A 12,325-nucleotide genomic window follows, 5' to 3' on the forward strand; every position below is an offset into this window, starting at 1 on the left:
TCCTATTCATGTACCTGACCAAATGTTTTTTTAAATGTAACTGTGTCTGCATCTTCCACTTCCTCTGACAGCTCATTCCACATACAAACTACTCTCTGTGTGAAAGGTTGCCCCTCAGGTTGCTTTAAAATTTTCTCCTCTCTCCTTAAAAACATACTGTCTAGTTTTGAACTCCCCCACCCTAGGGAAAAGACCTATCCACCTTATTTATGCCCCTCATGATTTTATAAACCTTTAAAAAGTCACCCCTCAACCTCCTACGCTTCAGTGAAAAAAGTCCCAGCCTATCCAGTCTCTCCTTATAACTCAAACCCTTCAATCCTGGCAACATTCTGGTAAACCTTTTCTGAAGCCTCTCCAGCTTAATAATATCATTCCTATAGCCGGACGACTGGTACTCCAAAAGTAGCTTCACCAACATCCTGTACAACCTCAACATGATGTGTCAACTCCTATAATCAAAAGTCTGAGCAATGAAGGTAAGTGTGCTAACTGCCTTCTTAACTACTGTGGTGCAAATTTGAATGAATTATGTAGCTGAACCCCTAGGTCTCTGCATTCGACAACACTCTCCATACCACAGTCGCATAAATTGATATTATAGCAGACGAACAAAAACTTGATGGAAAAGATATTCAATGGACAATCTTAAAGAATAACAATGAGATACAGAGGAAGAGTGGTACAGGGAGGGATTCCAAAGTTTATCCACTTTGGAATCTAATTCAAGAATATGAAATGATCTGACCTTTTTCAGCCTTTCCTGTGGTTTTCTAGGAAATGTCCATTTCTTAGTTTTGATCTGCCGAGCAAATGATCATTTCTGGATTTGCAAAACTGCAAATTTTAAGGTGGTCAACTATGTTTCCCCAGCTGGCTGAGAGAAATGTATCAAGGCTAAGTTGAATGCTCCCAATTGTTGAGAGAGAAAAAACCTAAATTATACATTGGTCTAGATTAGAGTGGTGCTGGAAAAGCACAGCAGGTCAGGCAGCATCCGAAGAGCAGGAAAATCGACGTTTCGGGCAAAAGCCCTTCATCATGAATAGAGGCAGGGTGTCTGCAGAATGGAGAGATAAATGAGAGGGAGGTGGGGGTGGGGAGAAAATAGCATAGAGTACAATAGGTGAGTGGGGATGGGGATGGAGGTGATATGTCAGAGAGGAGAGTGGAGTGGATAGGTGGAAAGGAAGATAGGCAGGTAGGACAAGTCATGAGGGCGGTACTAAGTTAGAAAGTTGGAGCTGGGGTGAGGTAGGGGAAGGGGAAATGAGGAAACTGGTGAAATCCACATTGATGCCATGGAGGAAGAATGCCTCATCTTCCGCCTCGGAACATTTCCCCCCACCTGGAGGAAGAATGCCTCATCTTCCATCTCGGAATACTTCAACCCCATGGCATCAATGTGGATTTCACCAGTCTCCTCATTTCCCCTTCCTCCACCTCACCCCAGCTCCAACCTTCTAGCTTAGTACCGCTCTCATGACCTGTCCTACCTACCTTTCTTCCTTTTCACCTATCCACTCCACCCTCCCCTCTGACCTATCACCTCCATCCCCATCCCCAATCACCTATTGTACTCTATGCTACATTCTCCCCACCCCCACCCTCTTTCATTTATCTCTCCACTCTGCAGGCACCCTGCCTCTATTCCTGATGAAGGGCTTTTGCCCGAAACGTCGATTTACCTGCTCCTCGGATGCAGCCTGACCTGCTGTGCTTTTCCAGCACCACTCTAATCTAGACTCTGGTTTTCAGCATCTGCAGTTCTTGCTTTTACCTAAATTATAAATTAGCCTAACATCAATAATGGTGAAAATATTCGAGTCTTTTATAAAAGACATGGTAACAGAACATTTCAAAAGTATTATTAGAATTTGTCAAAGCCAGTATTGGTTTGTGCAAAGGCAAATCATGCACAACAAATTGGCTGAAGTTTTTTAAGAGTGTAACTAGTAAAATAGATAAGGGAGAACCAGCAGATGTGGTATATGGATTTTTAGAAGACTTTGATAAAGTTCCTTCGTGTCACTAACCTAGTCCCGTTTTTTTAAAAGCTGATCTTTGGTTCAAGGAGACTCGGTCCTTGATTTGTTTCAGAGGGGCAATAAACCGGGCTGGGGCTCCGATCAATCTGGTTTGGTACAGAGATGAAAAGGATGTTGAGAGGCCTTTTGTTTATATGTAAACATTAAGACTTCAGGCCAAAGTGGTCATGTTTTACAAGTGACCTGTATAATGAAAGGGGAGTGGTCAGCTCTTGAGCTGGTCTGAGCAGTTTTAGTTCAGTCTTGATCTGGGAAGTTCAACAGGGAGCTGTGTGGAAACTCTCTCTCTTTCTGCCCTTCAACTTCAACCTGTCAGCATGTGTTTCATTTATACTGGGTTTTAAAGAGAGTTTGCTTATTGGGACTATTGTGCATATATATATATAGGAACAGCACAATTAAGTCTAGTTTGATCAGTTAAGTTCTGTAGGGGTTCTTTATTCTGTTCTTTGTGTTTCATTGTGTAATTTTGTGAAAAACTTCCTGTCTGTTTTAAAACCTCGCTAATGTAATCCGGATAATTTCCACTGGACACTTACCGAAATAAATTGCCAAGTTATGGTCTGGGGCTGCCTGCTTAAGAGTGTTTTGAGTGGTCTGGCCTAGGCTGGGGGCTCATCCAGGATTTTAAACAGTGACTGGTAAGTGCTAGTATCTTTATTTTGGTTTGATTGGGTAGACAAAGCTTGGGATAGTAATGGCTCTTTCAGTTTTCTGCATGTGTGCGGTGACTTTGGAAGTTTTGCCAAAAATGAATAAGACCCAGTTGCAAGCATTAGCAGAGAAGCTGGAATTGGAACAGTCTGCTTCTGTGAGGAAAGGAGAGATAATTACAGCAGTAGCTCAGCATTTAAACTTGCTGGAGAAACCATCAGAATCTATAGAGATGGCAAAATTTAGTTTTAAATGAAACAGCTTGAGTTAGAGGTGAGAGACAAGGAAAGGGCAGCTGAAATGAAACAGTTTGAGTTATGGTTAAAAGCAGAAGAGAGGGAAGGAGAGAGAGCAGCAGAACTGAGAGAAAAATAGAGAGCTTTTGAACTTCAAAAACTGACACTTTAAAGGAAAGTCAGTGTAAAAGGCTGAAGATAAAGGCTAAGGGTAGGCTTAGTGAGGAAGACAGTGAGGAGGAGCAAGCCCCTGGTAGTCAGAACCCCAGTGAGAAACTGTTTAAGTATGTTCAAGCATTGCCTAAATTTGATGGGAAGAATGTGGAAGCCTTTTTCATCTCATTTGAAAAGGTGGTTAAACAAATGCAGTGGCCAGTGGCAATGTGGGTTTTGTTGATCCGAACAAAACTTGTAGGTAGGGCTAGTGAGGTATTCCCATCACTATCGCAGGAGGTATCTGGGGAGTATGAGGAGGTGAAAAAAGCTTTTTTAAGTGGATATGAGTTTGTACCAGAAGCCTATAGACACCATTTCAGGAATCTTAGAAGGGACCCTGATCAAACCTATATGAGTTTGCAAGGATCAAACAGAATAATTTCGATAGGTGGATAAGAACTTTAAAAATCGAGCAAACCTATGATGCCTTAGAGAGGTAATTATTTTGGAGGAATTCAAAGATTCACTGCCTGAAGTAAAGCGAACTCATGTGGAAGACAGAGAGTTAAAATAGCAAGGTTAGCAGCTGAAGTGGCTGATGGTTATGAGATGGTCTATAAATCTCGGTTCGGCTTCCAGAATCAATTTCAGTCCATGAGGGATAGAAACTGGGGCAAAGAGAATTCCGCACATGAAAAAGAAAAGGTAGATCTCAGTAAAAATCACGAAGATAACTTACTACAAGGTTAAAAGGAACCTCTTGAGGGGGACAAAGAAATTAAAAGGCTCCAGTGTTTTCATTGTAATAAAGTGGGCCACACAAAATCACAGTGTTGGTGGGCTAGGAGAATGCCAGATATCGGAAAACCAGACAAGTCTGGACTAGTAACAAAAAACACAAGGGAAGTTAGACAACTACCTCAGCGTGTACAAGATGATCAGAGGTCGATTAAGGAGGAAGTGCCAGATCTGCTTAAAAAATATACCTGCAAGGGTAAAGTTTATTCACATAGGCCAGGAGTAGTAGGTAAAGAGGTTACAATATTAAGGGACACAGGATCCTCTCAGTCTGTAATGCTGAAGGATGAGGAGATATGTGCTCCTGAGGGTCTATTACCAGTTAAGGTACTGATAACAGGAATTCATGGTTTGACAAAAAGTGCTCAATTGGAGAATTCCTGGACAAACTCTCAGCTCCAGGAATAAAATTTGCCCTTGCATGCTGCCTACCCTAGTTGAAAGGCCAGTGAAGATGCAGGCAACTGAAGACAAGGAGAATGTTTATCCAGGAATTTTCCCTGATAGTGTGATCACAAGATCACAGAGGCACAAGCTGAAGCAGGAGAGATCAAAAGGCACAAATAAGGAAGCTGACATAGAGTTATCCAAAAGTTTCTTTGATCAGTTAAGTGGAACAGAGAAGGAGCAAATAGGTAAATATGTTAGTATGTTTAGCTCTGCTAAGCTGATAGAATAACAGCAGAAAGGTGAGGAGTTAAAACAGCTATATCAAAAGGTTTTTACAAAGAAAAAAAGTGGGTTATTACTTAACAAATGATGTCTTCATAAGGGAATGGAGACCATCACACATTCAAGCAGATGAGAAATGGGCAGAGATTCATCAAATTGATTTGCCAGTAGGGTATAAAAAGGATGTGCTGTGAGTGGAACATAAGCTACCACTTGGAGGTGAAGAAAAGACAGGCTAAAATACAAAGACATTTTTAATGGTCTGGACTACACAAGGATGTCATTGAATTTTGCCAGACGTGCCATACATGTCAGCTAATCGGGAAACCACAGGCAGTAATAAAATCTGCACCTTTAATACCTATTCCAGCATTTGAGGAACCTTTCACAAGAATTTTGATTGATTGTTTAGGTTCCCTACCTCAAACAAAAAGCGGGAATAAGTATTAACAATAATGGACGTGTCGACTAGATTTCCAGAGGCAATCCCATTACGCAACATCACAGTTAAAAGGATAACAGAAGAATTACTTAATTTTATTACTAGATACAGACTACCAATAGAGACCCAGTCAGACCAAGGATCAAACTTCACATTCATCCTATTCAAAGCGGTTATGGATAACTTGGGAAGAAAGCAATTTAAATCTACCGCGTACCATCCGGAATCACAGGGAGCACTAGAGAGATGGCATCAAACACTGAAGACCATATTGAGGACTTACAGTCAGGATTATCCAGATGATTGGGATAAGGGAATTCCATTGTACTTTTTGCAATCAGAGATGCCCTGAATGAATCAGCCAAATTCAGTCCATTAATTTTTGGGCAAGAAGTAAGAGGGCCATTAAAATTGATTAAGGAGAAATTGATAAGTCAAATTCAGACGCTACCCATTTGGACTATGTGTCAAATTTTAGAGAACAATTAAATAGAGCTGGAGAGTTGGCTAGACAGCATTTAAAAGTATCACAGCATATAATGAAACAAGAAGTGGATAAGAAATGAAAAATTCACAATTTTGCAATTGGGGACAAGGTATGGGTGTTACTTGCAGTGATAGGTAAGCCTTTAAAAGCAAGGTTTAGTGGACCGTATCAAATTGAGAGGAAATTCAGTGAGGTGAACTATTTGATAAGAACTCCAGAGAGGAAGAAATTTCACAGAGTGTTTCATGTGAAAATGCTCACAAGGTATTTTGATAGGGAAGGAAAGCAAGAGGAGAAGCTGTTCATGATTACAGTACAGAAGGAAGAACCACGTTCAGAGGATTCTGAATTGGACATTCCTCAAATCAAATTGAACAATGAGGATGTTGTCAAAAATCAAGATAAATTCTTGAGTTATCTTCCACAAGAAAATCAAAATGACCTGAAAGAGTTATTTCTATCACATGGGAAGATATGCAGAAATAAACTGGGACGTACAAACCTAATTGTGCATGATGTAGATATGGGAGATACCGCTCCGATTAAGCAAATCCTTAAAGGCATAACCTTCTAAAGTTGGCACAGGTTCAGAAAGTGATAGAGTACATGCATAATCGAAGTGAGTTACAGTGGTTGGAGCCCACTCATAGTCATGGTGCCAAAGCCAGATGGTACCCAACAGTTACGTGTGGACTATGCCATTACAAAGACTGATGCATATCCAATTCCATGTTTGGAGGACAGTGTCAAAAAAGTGGGACGAGCAACTTACAACTCTGAGTTGAACTTGCTCAGAGGCTACTGGCAAGTACCTCTGTCGGAAAGAGCAAAGGCAATCTTGGCTTTCGTAACATCAAATGGACTGTCAATTCAAAGTCATGCCATTTGGCATGAAAAATGCTGCAGCCACATTTCAGAGACTGACTAATAAGGTCATTGTTGGATTACCCAACCATGTGGTGTATTTTGATGACACTTTTTAGTCACTCATGGAAGGAACATTTACAGCATTTATAGGACTTGTTCGATCATCTTCGAAAGGTAGCCTTGACGGTAAACCTAGCGCAAAGTGAATTTGCCGAAGTCCAAGTCACCTTCCTGGGCCATATTATTGGACATGGACAAACAGGATACAAAAGTGAAAGTAATTGGGGAATTTCTCACACTGTCATTAAAAAAAGCAGTATTCCGGTTCCTGGGGATGAATGTGGGTTAGCAAATGCTTGTGCCAGATTTTAACAGCGTGGCTGCTCCACTCACTGAATTGTTAAAAAAGGGCAAGAAATTTCAGTGGACAGCAGACAGTCAAAAGGCAATTGACAGGCTAAAACCTGTGTTAACCACTGCCTCAGTATTAGCCAAACCAGATTACACAAAGCCTTTCAAGGTGGCTATCGATACCAGTGATGTGGGTGTTGGTGCGGTGCTCCTGCAGGAGGATGACGAGGGAATGGAAAGACCCATCGGTCATTTTTCCAGGAAGTTGAATATTCATCAACAGAAATATTCGATGATGGGCAAAAAGCCTTTAAGCTTGATGTTGACTTTACAACATTTCAGTGTTTATATTACCAGCAATGCATCTGAGACAATCGTATACACTGATCAAAACCCATTGACATTTGCGGAAACATTTAAGGAGAAAAATGTCAGACTGTTTAGATGCAGCTTGTTGTTGCAGCCATTTAATTTGACAATTCTGTATGTGGCAGGTCCCGAAAACATGATTGCCGATGCGTTATCGAGACTTGAATAAGACACAGAGGCATTTGGTAGAGGGTGTACCACAGCCTGAATTTGCATGTGGTTGTGCATGTTTGCATGTTTATAATTAGTATAGTGTATATGTGTGTTTAAGCTACTAACCAAATTTTGAAGGGTTAAAAGTGAAGCCATCTTTTGGTTCTTCTTTTTAAGGGGGGAGGGGTCACAAAGCCGTGATTTGGCTCAAGGAAACTCTGTCCTTGATTATTTTCAGAGGGGCAATAAACTGGGCCAGGTTCCGATCAATCTGGTTTGGTACAGAGGTGAAAAGGATTTTGAAAGGCCTTTTGTTTATATGTAAACAGATGAGCCTTCAGGATAAAGTGTTCATGTTTTGCAAGTGACTTGTATAAAGAAAGGGAGTGGTCAGCTCTTGAGCTGGTCTGAGCAGTATTAGTTCAGTCTTGAACTGGGAAGTTCAACAGGGAGCTGTGTGGAAACTCTCTCTCTTTCTGCCCTTCAACTTCAACCTGTCAGCACGTGTTTCATTTATACTGGGTTTTAAAGAGAGTTTGCTTATTGGGACTGTTGTGTATATTCGGAACAGCATGATTAAGTCGAGTTGGATTGGTAAAGTTCTATAGGGGTTCTTCATTCTGTTCTTTGTGTTTCATTGTGTAATTTTGTGAATTACTTCTGTCTGTTTTAAAACCTCGCTAATGTAATCCGGATAATTTTCATTGGACACTTACCAAAATAAATTGCAAAATTATGATCTGGGGCTGCCTGCTTAAGAATGTTTTGAGTGGTCTGGCCTAGTCCATAACATTAGTTAGTGGAAGTTAGTGGAAAAAGGTAAAGTATGAGAAATGGTGGTGGTTAATGTGGACCAAGAATTGGTTGGCAGACAGGAATCAGAGAGTGGGAATTCAAGGGTCTTTTTCTAAGTCTTGGGCAGTGACTAGTCAGGTACCATAGGATCAGTGCTTTGACTCAGCTGTTTATGTGCTTATATATATACTTGGATGAGGGAACCAAGTGTAACATTTCCAAGTTTACTGAAGACACAAAATTGAGAGTTGGCAGTAGGATGCAAAGGGGCTTCAATTTGATTTAGACAGTGCATAAAAATGTGGCAAATGCAGTATTACACGGCAAAATGTGAAGGTATACACTTCAGTGTGAAAAACAGAAAGGAAAACATTATTTAAATAGTGATCTACTATGAAGTGTAGATGTAGAAAGAGATCTGTGTGTCCTTGCACATCTGTCAGTGAAAGTGAACAGCTGGCACAGAGAGTAATTAGTAAAGCAAAGCATATATTGGTTTTCATTTCAAGAGGATTTAAGTTCACATGTAGAAATGCCTTACTACAATTAGACAGAGCCATGGTGAGACCACACCTGGAGTTCTGTGTGTAGTTTGGTATCCCCACTCAAGAAGGAGTGCACCTTCCACACAGAGAACAAAGCAGAGGTTCATTAAAATGACAGCAGAGGTGGCAGGATTGTTGTATGAGAAGCATTTGACTGGGCCTGTATTGAGGAGAAAGTGAAGATGCTGGAGTCAAAGAGTTTGTGCTGGAAATGCATAGCAGGTCAGGCAGTATTCAAGGAGCAGGAGAGTTGATTATTCGGGCATAAGCCCTTCATCAGCAATGAGTCTTATGGACCAAGATAAATGGGAGAGGTGTGGGGCTAGGGGGAAGGTAGCTGAGAGTGCAATAGGTAGATGAAGGTGGGGATGATAGGTCAGAGAGGAGGGTGAAGCAGGTAGTTGTGAATGAAGATGGACAGGTAGGACCGTTTGAGAGGACAGTGCTGAGTTGGGAGGCTGGGATTGGGATAAGGTGGGGGGAGGGGAAACGGAGAAACTGGTGAAGTGTCCCAAGATGGAAGATGAGGCGTTCTTCCTCCAGGCATTGGGTGGTTAGGGTTTGGCAATGGAGGCGGCCCATGACCTGCATGTCCTTGGCAGAGTGGAATGGGGAATTAAAGTGTTCAGCTACTGGGCGGTGGGGATAGTTGGTGCGGGTGTCCCAGAGATGTTCTCTGAAATGATCTGCAAGTTGGCGTCCTGTCTCCCCATTGTTCGGGGGAGCACATCAGGTGCAACGGATACAGTAGATGACATGTGTGGAGGTACAGGTAAATTTCTGTTGGATGTGGAAGGATCCTTTGGGGCCTTGGAAGGAGTGGGGAGGGGGAGATGTGGGCATGGTTTTGTACTTGCATTCTGTAGAATTTAGAAGGATGAGAGGGAATCTATTTGAAACATATAAAATTCTAACTGGGCTAGACAGACGAGATACAGGGAGAATGTTTTCCCTGCCTGGGATACCCAGAATTAGGGACAAAGTGCCAGGGAACAGTGAAGACCTTTTGAGGAATGAGAGGTTGAGGAAGCTTTTGATTCAAAGGGTAATGAAGCTGTGGAATTCTCTACCACAGAAGGCCGTGGAGCCTTGGTCAATGAAGATATTTTAGAATTTAAAGGCATCAAGGGGTATGGGGAGATAATGGGACTCTGGCACTGAGATAGAGGATAAGCCATGATTAAACGGTCTGCTCCTGCTTGTAGCTTCTATGTTTCAGTGGTTTTGATCAATATTCAGTGCAGAGATGTGATTGTAAAGTGGACAAGGTTGGGAATTGAATGTTGCTGGATACTGGACCATGACACAGTGTAGTCCAAGTGGAACATTAAGATTTGCCCTGATATAAAAGGGTGGGATAAAGAAAAGAGATAAAAGATTTTAATTCAGAAAATCCAGATGTATTATTAACTCAGGTGGTGCTGGGAAAAAACAAAGGGCAGAAATTAACGCTGGGAGCAATTTATAGACTCCCTAATTCTAAATGTAATGTCACAGAGTGTGAAGCAGGATATTAAAAGGGCAAATAACATGATTAATGCAGTATCCCTAACAATCTTTCATTTGCTCTGGACTGGTTAAACCACATTTGCACGAATAGTGTGGAGGATGAGTTCATGAAATGTATACAAAGTAATTTCTGAGGTCAGTTTATCAATGAACTAACTGGACTGCAAGCTACTGAGGATTTAGTTTTGAGCAACAAGACAGTAAATTAATAACTTTATTGTAAAAGAGCCTCTGGGGAAGAGTGCTGATAGAATATTAAATTGAGTTTGAGAGTGATTTACTCAGGTCCAAAACTGAAGTCTTAAATCAGAACAAAGCAAAAGTACAGCTGAATGAAGCAAAGCATTTCAGTAAGCTAGCAAAGATAGACTGGGAAGTTACGTTAAAATAATGATGAACAGGAAACTGCAAATAAGAGTTAATATTTTGCAACTGTTAGGCAAATAAAGGCCCCAGGGGAAAAGTAGTTCAATTATAGGTCTCAAAACATTGGAAATACTATTAGATCAACGATTCCTTCCAAAAACCTTCCAAACCCACTACCACTACCATCTAGATGAACAAGGACACCAGATATATGTAACAACCCCAATTTCAAGTTTTCATTCATGCTACTCACTATTCTGAGTTGGAACTAAGTCACTGGTCCTTCACTGTCCCCCGCCATATCCCGAAACTCCCTCTCTAAAAGCAGCAATTCAAGAAAGAAGCTCACCACTTTCTCAAGAGCAACCAAGGTTAGTCAGTTACCCTGAAAGAATAAAAACAAAGGAGATTTCAAGCATTGCCATAAAGATCATTAAGCCTGAGAACTGGGAGAAATTTAAAATCCAGTTAAGAATAAATAAAAAATTAAGTGAATGTAATTGTGAATGCACAATCAAGAGACATTTAAACAAACAGGAGGCTTATTAGATTACTCACAGTGTGGAAACGGGCCCTTTGGCCCAACAAGTCCACACCGACCCTCCGAAGAGCAACCCACCCCCCTACACCTAACATTTTTGGACTGTTGGAGGAAACCGGAGCACCCCCACAGGGAGAATATGCAAACTCCACACAGACAGTTACCTGAGGCAGGAATTGAACCCAGGTCTCTAGTGCTGTGACACAGCAGTGCTAACCACTGTGCCACCATGCCACATCTATAGGTTTGTCAAAAAGAAAGATTTATGACAATAATCCTAGGTCATCAGAGTTGGATGAAATTATAAAGGAGAATAAGGAAACGGCAAAGGTTCGAAACAAATATTTTGCATTTTACTTCAAAAAAAATTCTAGAAGTAATGGGAGACGGAATTTAATGAAAATGGGGGACTCAGGCATATTACTTTTATAAGTAAATAATATGGGAGAAGTAATTGGAATTAAAACCCAACAAATCCCTTTGGTCAGATTGCCTAGGATTTTAAAAGAAGTAGTTGTGAAGATAATGGATGTATTAATTTTAACCCACTAAAACTTCCTGCATTAAACTTAGTCTACATTAATTGGAAGGTAAGAAACATAACCCTCAATTCAAGCAAGTTGATTAAAAAAAAACAGAAACTGGGATAATTTATCTCAGAAAAGGAGGGAACATTCTGCAATTTGGGCGGCACGGTGGCACTGCTGCCTCACAGCACCAGAGACCCGGGTTCAATTCCCGACTCAGGCGACTGACTGTGTGGAGTTTGCACTTTCTCCCCGTGTCTGCGTGGGTTTCCTCCGGGTGCTCCGGTTTCCTCCCACAGTCACAAAGATGTGCGGGTCAGGTGAATTGGCCATGCTAAATTGCCCGTAGTGTTAGGTAAGGGGTAAATGTAAGGGTATGGGTGGGTTGCGCTTCGGCGGGTCGGTGTGGACTTGTTGGGCCGAAGGGCCTGTTTCCACACTGTAAGTCTAATCAATTACTTGGGATGTGATAATAGCATAGTTTGTGTGGTGTTGACATGAATTTATGAATGAGAAATAGTGTTTGACAAATCTACTAGAATTTTTTGAGATGCTACTTTTGAGATGGTTAAAAGGATGTATAGGTAGGTGAATTTTCAAGAAGCTTCAATAAGGTGCCAGAAGGTTAGTACGGACCAGGCCAGACCCTTCGAAACATTTCAAGGAAATAGCTCAGACTCTAACATTGCTAGTCGTTTTAAGTAGGTGTAAGGTGGACATTCCAAGAAAGAATCAGCTGGTCAAACCACTTAGTTTTAAACAAAACAGAACATATTTACAAAAATACTGAATGAAACACAACCGACTGA

The sequence above is a fragment of the Hemiscyllium ocellatum genome, chromosome 3 (genome assembly GCF_020745735.1).
Source record: "Hemiscyllium ocellatum isolate sHemOce1 chromosome 3, sHemOce1.pat.X.cur, whole genome shotgun sequence".
Classification (NCBI taxonomy): Eukaryota; Metazoa; Chordata; class Chondrichthyes; order Orectolobiformes; family Hemiscylliidae; genus Hemiscyllium; species Hemiscyllium ocellatum.